The 11,165-nt window shown below is 40.6% G+C and overlaps 1 protein-coding gene across 1 annotated transcript in view; it reads right to left on the bottom strand.

Moving 5' to 3' along the window:
* Window positions 1–11,165, bottom strand: part of roraa (RAR-related orphan receptor A, paralog a) — a 222,934-nt gene that overhangs the window by 52,466 nt on the left and 159,303 nt on the right. The gene's annotated exons all lie outside the window — the stretch shown is intronic.

Here is an 11,165-nt window from a genome sequence, read left to right as displayed (position 1 = left end):
CTCTCTCTCTCTCTCTCTCTCTCTCTCTCTCTCTCTCTCTCTCTCTCTCTCTCATAAAGTCACAAGCAGCTAACAGTGTTTTGGTCTCTTTTCTCTTGTCTTTAAAAGTCGTGTAAATTTCAAGAGAAGGAAATGCAAAGTTTGAAAAACAAGGACAAAAGGAAAGAATGGGATGAGCGATAGACGAAGGGGTGGGGAAAGAGAGCAAGCAAGAGAGAGAAAGATATGAGGAGGACAAATAAGAGGAGAAAGGATGTGTGATTTTTCTGCGCACCCCCCCCCCACCCCTCCCTGCCTGCCTGCCTGTGGATATGAGTGATCAGTGTGAGGCCAGATGTCTGTGAGCAGCGGTGGGCCCTTTGCAGAGGGGAGACGAGTGGAGCCTCAGCATCTTCCCCTGACCTCAGAGGACCTACCCCCCACCCCATCTCTCTCTCTTTCTCTCGTTCTTTCTGACAGGTGAAGAAGCAGAGATAGTGACGAAATGCCTTTGCTGACCCCACCACCCCACCCCACCCCCCACAGCGACCAGGCAATGAGTTTCCCCCCATCACCTCGTCGTCTCCTYCTCTTTCTCTTCCTCCTCCTGTGCCCCTCACTCTCGCCCCCTGCTTTCCATTCCAGTCTCTACCGCCTCTCTTCTTCTTCCTCCTCCTCCTCCCCGTCTCCTCACTCATCCTCTCTCATACGATAATCTGTTCTGACTCCTAACCAGCTGCCTCTCTCTGATACAATATTCTGGTTTTAGTGCAATCCAGCCTTGGCCAATAACCATTTGGCATTTCATGAATAAGCTGGTGCTCATACCATCTTGTCTCAAGACAAACATCACACGGCTTCGGTTTCAGACGCCGCAAGGTTTCGGAAAAAAAAAAGAAATCACAGAAAAAAAACATTTTTTTTCTAATTCCATAAATGTTTTAAAAGTTCATTAGCAGTACCTGGTTTTAATTAAAACACAAGCATTATACAAATAATCGCAAAAGCTGTTTAAAAGTGATAAATTACACCCAAATTAAGAACGAGTTGATTTGGGCTTATTTGTTGCCATAAAACATACAAGCATCTATGATTTCCAATTAAAATATATTGGTTAGAATTAYGCCGTTTGTAAGATGAGAAAAGAGCAAATGGTTCTCCGGATTGGCAGAAGTATTTTGAGCAAAAGAAAATTTCTATTTGAATRTCCTTCGCCTGCCAAAGAGAAGAAGAGAGTACAAAGAAATAAAAGCGTGATCACTGTAAAGGATAAAGATTTATTTTGAACCAAAAATTGTCTTTATAGCTAAAATAAACAGTGTCAAAGAATCATCACATTGCTCTTTGGAGTTTCAAATTAACAAATAAGTTGTTGCAAACTGTTGTATAATTTACACTTGCGTTATACGCCAATGTCTATATTTAATTTTGAGTCTTCTATTGTGTTCTAATGATTAAATAAAGGTCTTTCTAACAATGTATAAAATGGAAATGAGGACTCAGCAGCTTGCAGCATAACTCTTCCCTTGACAATGTTTCATTAAGATCTCTGTGATCCATTAGAGTCACTAAACACATTAACGCATGTTGTGTCAACACTTGGTCTCTCATGGCACGCTTGCCGTAATGAACCAAATATCATTCGGAGACTGATGGAACCAAATGGACCGCGTCTGGGATCTGAATGAGACATGGATGGGCCCCAGTATGAACTATACAAAACAACGCGATGCATTTGAGACAGTTTGTTGGTAGAATCTCCCCCACACGACACTTCAAAGCACGCCGAATGAGTCAAGAGCATGGCCTTCACAGAAACATGCTCAACTGCCACTACCTGTGGCTGTCTTTAAAAAAAAATCTGCCTTCGACAAAACACTGTGGTGTGGTTAATGCATGGCACGACATACTGAGAAGTGGTTTAAAAAACAAAACAAAACAAACAAAAAAAAAGCATGGCAGGGGTTGAAGTGCAATAGACAAACATCTGAGTGGAGAATGCTGTTCATACAGAGCATCTGAAGATATTTTATTGYATTTATCTACAGTTTAGATTTAGGGCAAGTGGGCTACAAATGATATAAAGCAGAYTGCAAATTTGGAAAAAACTGCATACGATTTTTTAAAATTTTTCCTTAATGGCTCCTGTACAAATTTGGATCTGTGAGTGCATCCCAATTCAGGGGCTGCAGCTTACCCAGAAATCTAACCTACGCAGTGTGTGCAGGCTGCACAAAGCAGCTGTGAAATGAGATGCTCTAGTCTTTGGATGACGTCTGTTTGCGTGTCCATGCACTACCATAGTGATACATTTTATTTCAAGTGCCTTCAGACTTAAAATGCATTGGAACCTGTATTCGTATCTTTTCACTGGAGGAATAACTTTACAATTAAACATGTTACATGTAAATAAATGAATAAATAAATACAAATTAATAATAAAATAATTTGGGTTTAGCTCCAGTGTCAGTACTTGTAGTTTGATTTTTTTTAACATCTCATTGCAGCATAAATTTCATCAGCTAATTTGCAAAACATACATTTTAAAACAAATTCTTCAGTCTGTGATGAATTTCCAAATCATGCCAGGTACAAAAAAAAAGATAATAACCTCTGCTGTCTTTGTTTTTGTTTCGATTGTTGATGGCACAATGAATCCTGGGAAGGATACTCAGATGCAGCCTTCGTTTTCAGGACTGTGTGGAATGCAATTATCTGTTGCATGAGAAGGAGTCCACAATTTGGGACTGTCTTCAGCATGGAGCAGTGACGTAAGCGGTCAAGAAATGTGGACTTCGAAGGACGCAAATTGAGACACAGCCATCGTGCTGCTGCTACACTGTTCAGCTCAACACATCAGTTCCTCCAAGTGTGTATAATTGTACTTAAAATACCCAGTTTTCCCTAGGGACAAATGTTTTCAGCAAAGCCACTTCATTAGCTCTTGATCACACTTTTTCCTTGACGGCCCCACATTACCGGTGACATTTTGTCAATATGGCGCTGATGCATGCTCACTGGCGCATTGATTAAGCCACAAAGGGACCACTGGTCATGTATGAGCGAAGTGAGGCAAAGCCACAAAAAGGACCATTTTATTTAATAACCTTTTTACACACTTAAACATGAAACAGAAATCACTTGCCATGAAGTTCAAGCCTTTTAATAAACACAATCTGGGTATAAAAGTTGAACGGAAATGACTAAAACTCACTAAGTTTCAGAATTTAGACTGACCATGTCATGTTTCTTTTCCTCTTTATGGATTAATTCAAGCAAACGTATTTACCATAAACAAGTCCTGTGAAATGAAATTCAATTGAGATGTGATGCTGAACATCCACTGGTGCCCCAGGAGGGAGAAGAGAGGATGAGACCTGATAATGGCCTCATTAGCAGTCTGTCAGTAACCATTCCATGCACAGACTCGCCATGCAGCTGATCCACTTTAACTCTTACAGCTCCGGACTAATACTTCCAAACCTGTAACTTGCGTGCTTGTTGCACTCAGCGGCCTTTGACCTCGCAAGAATAAACCCTTCGTTCATTTTGAGCCCCACTCTTGTTTTTTTCTTCACCGAGCAGAGTCTTATAGCCCACCACAGAGCCACCTGTGTGTTTGAAGCTGCACCACCAGCCCGAAGCAGCGGTAGAATTAACAAGCTCGAACAGGCACTCCATGAAAACAATACAGATCAATTTAATATAGACGCCAAGGAGTGGAGGGCATAATATCGGAAGCATAACAGCACTGGCCCACACCACACAATCATAAACCAATTTAGGACCATTTCAGGCAATTTCCTGGGGGCTTCCACTTGTGAGAAGACTTCAATAAATCACGCAGACAACAAAGGAAATATCTGTTTCTGTGAAAATAGAGGGACACTACGGGGTTAGTTCCATGGAACTGCAGAGGGTTGCATTTAAAGACTTGTTTAAATAAGACTAGTAAAAGTAAAAAAAAAAACAGTGCAGGAAACATTGGTAGCTCATTATAACTAATGGATTTTCAACGGAAAGATGCCTCATAAAAAAGTAACGGGAATATGTAAGCATTACACTTTTTCCAGTTTTCATGGCTGTACCCAGATCAGATGACTAATGGCTATATAAGCTGCCCTTCATCCTTTATATACATGGTAGCCTCAGGGCCAGATCAGCAGCACTTTCTCTCTTCGTCACCAAACACACACACATAAACACAATATTTATAGAATGGTGGGGTCAAAAGGAAACATATGAAAGCACATCATTCCTACACAGGTGAGGTGTACACCTGTCAACTGTCATGTAATCAGAAACAACAACACAGTGTTTATAGTGACTGGTTGACAAGGCTGTAGCCTTTTCTTTTTACTGCCACGGCTATTTATAGAGCTGAATTTAAATACTTCCTCTGCAAATGTATAAAACAATAAGTCTTCGGTATTTCCAAATCAATTGAATCACTGTGGTTTTGTCAGGGAAAAAAAAACAAAAAGAATACAAGAACTCATGGCCGCATGACCAGACCTCACATCAACGAAAGCATTAAAACGGAATATTTGCATCACATCAAGTGACCCCTTGACAGTGTGTTTGTGGCTAGATACTGTCAACAATTAAATGAGCATTAACTTATGTTAATGGAATTTTTTTTAAATCACTCTCTTTTGTTTTTTAATTGAAGTTAAGTTACTGCTGTTATTTGAGAGCCAGGCCTTTTCTCCCTGATTCTGGGCACATCATCCACAATAAAGCAGTTTATAATCTGCCAACTGGAACTCAATTTTGCCTTGAAAAAAGAATAAGTATCTCATACAAAAGTTATTGAATAAAGCCCATCACTGAAGCCGCTGGAATATATATATATATATATATATAATTTAGTTTATCGGACATAACAGCCAAGCGCTCATTGCCCCCGCTGGAGTGTTTTCATGTATATCACAGAACATTTTTTTTTGATAGTTCAATAGAAATCAGATTCAACAATGAAATGCACAACAACTCTTTTGTGTAAAGGCTGCCCTTGGGGACGTAAAGGAAAGGAACGGAACACGGGCACATGGAGAGAGAAGGAGCGAAAGGGAACGAGGAGGGGAGATTATTGCAGGCATGGCAGTCTGTGTGAGAGGCTTAGSTTGGCTAGGAAGGGAGGTGGAACCCTGTGAATTCTAATGAACTGGCAAGACTCCCCCCAAAACCAGCTCTATCTTCGTTGCACGGGGCCGATAGGAAAGAAGGAGGAGGTGATTAGGAAGGCGCAGCGCCTCTATGGCAAACCAAACAGAGCAGGTCATTTCCCTGTGATAATTATGGCTATAACCAGGCATGAGGGATTGATAATAGACCTGCTTATTCTTCATCCTCCGTGAAAGCGACCGCTGAGTCTGTCTGGGGGAAAACCACGATGATGTGTCTTTTTYCCCCACCGTTAGCGTGGTGACTCCGGTAAGAGTTGCAATGGCTGCCGAAAAGGGCAGCTGGGGAACCTGGCCTTTGAGGGAGAAGTTAACGAATGAACTTCATTATTGAGGAGCATACCAGGGAGACCCCCTGGTGTGTGTGATGTATTACCCAGCATCAAACTTGCACAACTCCCCCAACATCACTGGTACAGCGCGACATCAGCTCCAGGGGGAGGTACGCGTGTAAACCAAAATAGTTTAACCTTCTGGCTTAAGGCTAGAAGAAAAGAAGACAACAGAGAAACATTCCGATTTGTTGTTAAAGAAATTGCCTTCAGTTTCCAAAGTATACTTTCTCTTACTGATTTAATTAGTCTATCTCCCGAAACATGTAAAGTGAATAATGAGCCAGTGCCTTTGTCTGTGACTGTTCAGAGCAGGAAACCTCAGAAGGAAACWGTTTTAGCTTAAACTAACACATATTTAACAATCTCCCTCTGTCTTAAGGTAAGGCAGATGGTCCAGCGAGGCATTCCTGATCAACGCCATCATTTATTAGCTCTGTTCAAGCATGAAAGTAACTTTTCCGAAGTTCCATAAAAAACGAAAACGTGACCCACAGGAGGGAGTAATGCTTTCCTCAAGATTGAGGGAGTTCTTCAGGCTATGYGTGATGTACACCACTTAGCCTTCCCCCCTCTTCAAAACACCTCCACAGAGCCAAGATGGAGTTTCTCTAAGGTAGATGGCACGCAGATCTCTTTACTGAGCATGCTCTCAATACTTTTACTCTTGACTTATGAGGATGCCATGGGTGCTGGGGAGTGATTCATCACTAGATGTGTTCCTCTYGCACCCTCACACATTAGTAATGTGGTCCGTTGAGGAGGCCTACTGTCATCAGTCTGTACCTGGACCCTCTGAGCAAGGTAGGTCAACAGGAGGCAGCAGCGGCTGGCCCACTTTTAGTCTTTCACAGCACTTTTAAGTTTCCTCCAGCCCTGCCACAGCTGAGCCTGACAGACATACTTGGACCAGCCTGGTCAAGGGGAGACACTGCCTCGGTAGAGTAAGCATTTTTACCACGCATTATCTGTTGACTCAGTGGAGCTTGTCCTCTGAGTGCTCAAGWACAGCAGGTTAAACTAAAGTTGTTCAGAGGTAAAAGTGAGGGGGAAATATAATTATCACAAAAAGCCAAGAAATTTGGGATAAGTTGTTTTATGTTTTAATAACGCTTCATGATAATGAATTATGACGTTAGGAATTTTCTTTATTTTCTCTTAAATGGTGCCACATTTGTAAGAAAAATGCATTTTTGAGTATGTGGGTTGTGCCCATGAAAAACTTGCCAAATTTTCTCTGCCAAAGCCAAACAGCTGATTCTGCTATTGACTCACGTTTGATGTTGAATATTGAGTTGTACCATTAAAGTTTTACAATAACAATACAAATTGGCAGTTATGCAATTTTCTTTTCATTTAACAAACAGGGGCGTCAGTAGTAGTGGCTGCGTGTAAAAAAAAAAACATACGGTCTGACACCTTCTCCTCATGCCAATAACCAGCCTGCTCACACACTGCTATGACATGACTTCCCATTATTTCACCATCATTTGCAGAAAGTCAGCCARTGTGGTTGTGTTGGTCATTTTGAAATGAAGCGCATGCTCAAGCYGATCCAACAAGTGTTCAGTGGGGTTGAAGTYAGGACTGTAGACAGGCCATTCTATCCTTTCCACTCCCAATTTCTGCAGGTAAACCCTGCTCTGTGGGGATGAGTATTGTTGTCTTGAATCAAAATGTTTGGTCCCAGACTGTAAAGGTATGGGATAACCACAAGTACTGATAGTCAGGCAACTCATTGGCAGCACCTGGGGTACCAGAAGCTCAGAACAAGAGCCAAGAGCTCATTAGGCTGTTTGGCATTGACAGAGATTTGTTAAGTTTTTCATGGACACAACTCTGATGCTCAATCCACAAATATATTTTCTTATCAAATGTGGCACCACTTAAAATGAAATAAACAGGCTTTCCAACAGCATAAGTTTCATGGCCAAGAAGCATTGTTACAAAAAAAAAAAAAAACAACCTACCAAACACAAAAGTTTTCACTTTTTTGTGCTATGTAGTAATCTTCATTCAAAAGTGAAAACAAGATAAACACATCATAGTTTGGAAGATAAGTTTTCAGAATTATCCATCAGTAACTGCCAAAGGGACTTTCACCACAACACTTGCATGCTTTGTGTAATACACCTGCAACAAAATAAAACACAATTGTCTGCTCCTTTTTCCGAAACATAGATCCACTTTAAGTCAGCTTAAGCCTTTGACCTCAACATTGTGGGTAATGCATGTTTAAATACCTACCTCAGTATTCATGTTTATCATTTTACTTGTGAAGATTAGGTGTAAAAAGGCTATTTGAAACCAAAACACAGGATTAAGGGATAATGCTGCTCTGTGTCTTGTGAGTCGACCTTGATTCTGTAATCCAGCACAATACTGGAGAACGGCATATTTCTCGCTCTTGTACATTCAATACTCTCAGTGTAGAACAGCTCATTCTGATGTAACGACGTAAGAATAATGGCAGCATGCTGAGAGGGAAAGTAATCGGAATTAAAAGGGGAACTTCTGTGTAACATTTGTGCAACAGAGGCAGAAACCGCGTTACAAGATTCGTACAAAGACAAATATTATTGGTTGTGCTTTAATATTTATAAGACATGAAAGGAAGCAGGGACAAACTAGAATAGGAAACTGATGTTGCAGGTAAAAGTAATAAAAAGAGGGGAAAGTAGACTTATTTTTAGTTGTGCAGACCTGCAATTTTTTTGTCTTGTTGAGAAATGAACGTGATCTTTAAAGAAAACCAACCGGCCATCACGTGTCATTATGGACTTAATGCAACAACTKGACATCATGCAGGTGGAAGGCATCCTATACTCAACAAAGCGTTTAACTCCAGAGCACACAGTGTGCATGATTCCCCCACAAACCACCTCAAAATTCTGCTTTATTTCCCTGACTCCGTCTCCTTACCTGTTTCTCTCTCTTTTTTTCCCCTCCCCTTTCTTTTACCGTGCCGCAGACACAGTAAAAATGAAAATCTGCCTTTGATGTCTGGGATCCTATAATGCTGAGCAGTAGAAATCCGCATGCCTGTTATCTGCAGAATCTTAATGATGACGGCTAACTTCACAATGGGTTAACCACGTCTCTCTGTTCTCGCGCTGCACGCCYACAGAAATACAAATTAATGGCAACGCGGGGAGAAAAAAACAGCATGCTTCTAATAAAGCAGATTCAACAAAATGGGCACAATGCGATCAGCACAAATGTCAATGTCTAATATCATGGAAAGCATTTGTGAGTACATCTGCTTTCTTCTCTGCATGTGCAACTTTTCTCTTTTGTTTCTTTTTTTTTTCTTTTTGCTTTAGTTTCTGAACAGAATGACAGGAAGATRGGATTCTCAGTTCAAACGATCTAGTTCAGGATCTGTACACAAGTGTTTTGTATGCATTTTTTCCCTGTTGCACTGTGAAGATTGTGATTATACTGTTAAGATCCTTCAATAAAATGGTATAATTTGACATTTTGTCTTTTAACCATATTAAAAGAAATAATTTCAGGAAACTGCATTTTTTCCCCAGCTTTTTAAAATTAAAATGTCTTCACATTTTATTAAAAAAGCAGGCTCTATTACTGGTTCAGGGTCATTTTTATGTTAGGATTACAAGATGTAAAATCAAGAGTTCCATGACGTCTGCTTCTGTGTCCTCGCATAAAAAAAACCTCTTTATTACATGCTGGCACCCCTCTTCCATACTGTGTTTGTGCACAAAAAAGGGAAAATGATGAGGCACCAATTACCTGACAAACAGATAATTTGTGCCTATAAAAAGCAGGCTGACTGCACAACAACGTAATGTTGCCCTCCCCACTCACACCAACTACTTCTCTTGGCAGAAGTCAGTTTCTGAGCACACCTCCCGCTCCCCAGCCTCTTCCACCTGAGGCATCAGACAGCCGGCATAAGAGAAATCGCCTACAGCAGAAGGGGCCGCTTACCCATCCAAGCATTGTATCCTTGTCATATGTCACTTACTCATTTTCTGGTCGGACAGCATTTCAAGACAGGGCCTTTCAAAGAGACCAAAAAAAAAGAAAAAAAAAAAGGAAAAAAGAACTAACGAAAAGCAAAGTGACCTGAGCCTACAACAACCTATCTTAAAGCTACAGTAATCGCACCTGTYCACATAAAACACTCAATTAGTCAAGAGAAAGAAAAGTTTTTTTTTTACTACAAACCTATGCAGAAACGCTGCATGTGCAAAGATCATTTGCAGTTTTCTAAGATGAAAAACACAACGCTTYGCCTGAAAGACGTTAGGGAGCGGAAAAACATGGCAGCAGAGGAAAAAAAATTGAGAAAGATCATGCTGGCCTGGTTTTACGACAAATAAATAGCTCTATTGATTTCCCTTTTTRCAGTGACTGTCCATTCCTCACTGCTGTGATTACACAAACCTATTTCAGAAAAAAAGTCATTTATTATAGATTAAAGCAAAATGTCCAAAAGGAAAAATACTTCTTTTGTGTAACAAACAAATAAAATGAGATGAAACATAACCTACAGTACAGCGAGAGGGAAAGATTTTGTCAATTTGAGCACTCAATGTTGATCTGGGAAAAGGAGGAAACAACTGGTTCTAGCGCCATGCTGAGAATCAAATAACTTTCCACAGAAGGAGAGGTTATGTGCAGTGGGGCAATTATCATTTTCAGTCCCAACAAAAGCACAGCAGCAATAAAATCATTGTAATATTGCTCAACTAATGTTTAAGCAGCGTAACAATTTAGAAATTTTGCAGTAACGTTTAGGAACAACAGAACATTAGATAATAATCTGCTGCAGAATATAGTATTGCATTGTGTTTTTTTTACTTTAACTCACTATGGCACTGTTCAGTGTTGTATGTTTTGTGCTGATGATTCCTTTGTGTCTGTGTGTACTGCTTTGTGCGCGCTTCCTGCTCCACTGTGTCTGCGCCTCGCKTCTCACCAGAGTATCTCACTCCGCGCTCGCTCAGGGGACTCTGGCTGGCTGATCTTCATTATCAGGCCTAGCTTAACAATGTTCTGGATGCACTTCCCACATGAGTGCAACTAACAAATCCCCAAAGAGCTGAATCAAGGCAACAATGTGATGAAATACCTTCAAACAGCCACTGAGCATGGAACACCAAGCTATGCAGAGACAACTCACACTGCCCTGGGCGATTCCACAGGAGTGCGCCTGTTGCCAAGCAAAATTACACAGCAACTGGGACGTATTATTCTTCTAAATTGGCAATGTACAGCACCATTAAGGATCATAAATCTCACGTCTGATTAACTGAAAATTCAGATCCGCTGCAGTAGATTATACAATGCGAAAGATCCAAGCGGTCTCTAGCAAGTCATTCAAACAGCTTATTTTCTACACACCCCATTTTTAACTTTGTTTTGAAGGTCCATCTTAAATAAGGCTTGGATAGTATTTTGTTTAAAAAAATGCTTTAAAGCAATAGTTCAGATATTTTAAAGTGGGGTTCTGAGGAAAGGTTATGATCAATTATTATCTGACCTGTTGTAGGACTGTGCGTTTTTGCTCTTTTTCATAGCATGGTATATACCAGTGTTTCCCAAAGTTGGGGTCGGGACCCAAAGTGGGGTCCCGAAACATCAAGRTGGGGTCCTGAAAAGATTTTCTGAATTAATTACATTTTTGCCTTAGTTGTTA

Source organism: Austrofundulus limnaeus, unplaced genomic scaffold (assembly GCF_001266775.1).
Source record: "Austrofundulus limnaeus strain Quisiro unplaced genomic scaffold, Austrofundulus_limnaeus-1.0 Scaffold19, whole genome shotgun sequence".
Lineage (NCBI taxonomy): Eukaryota > Metazoa > Chordata > Actinopteri > Cyprinodontiformes > Rivulidae > Austrofundulus > Austrofundulus limnaeus.
This window is presented reverse-complemented; position numbering and strand designations above follow the sequence as displayed.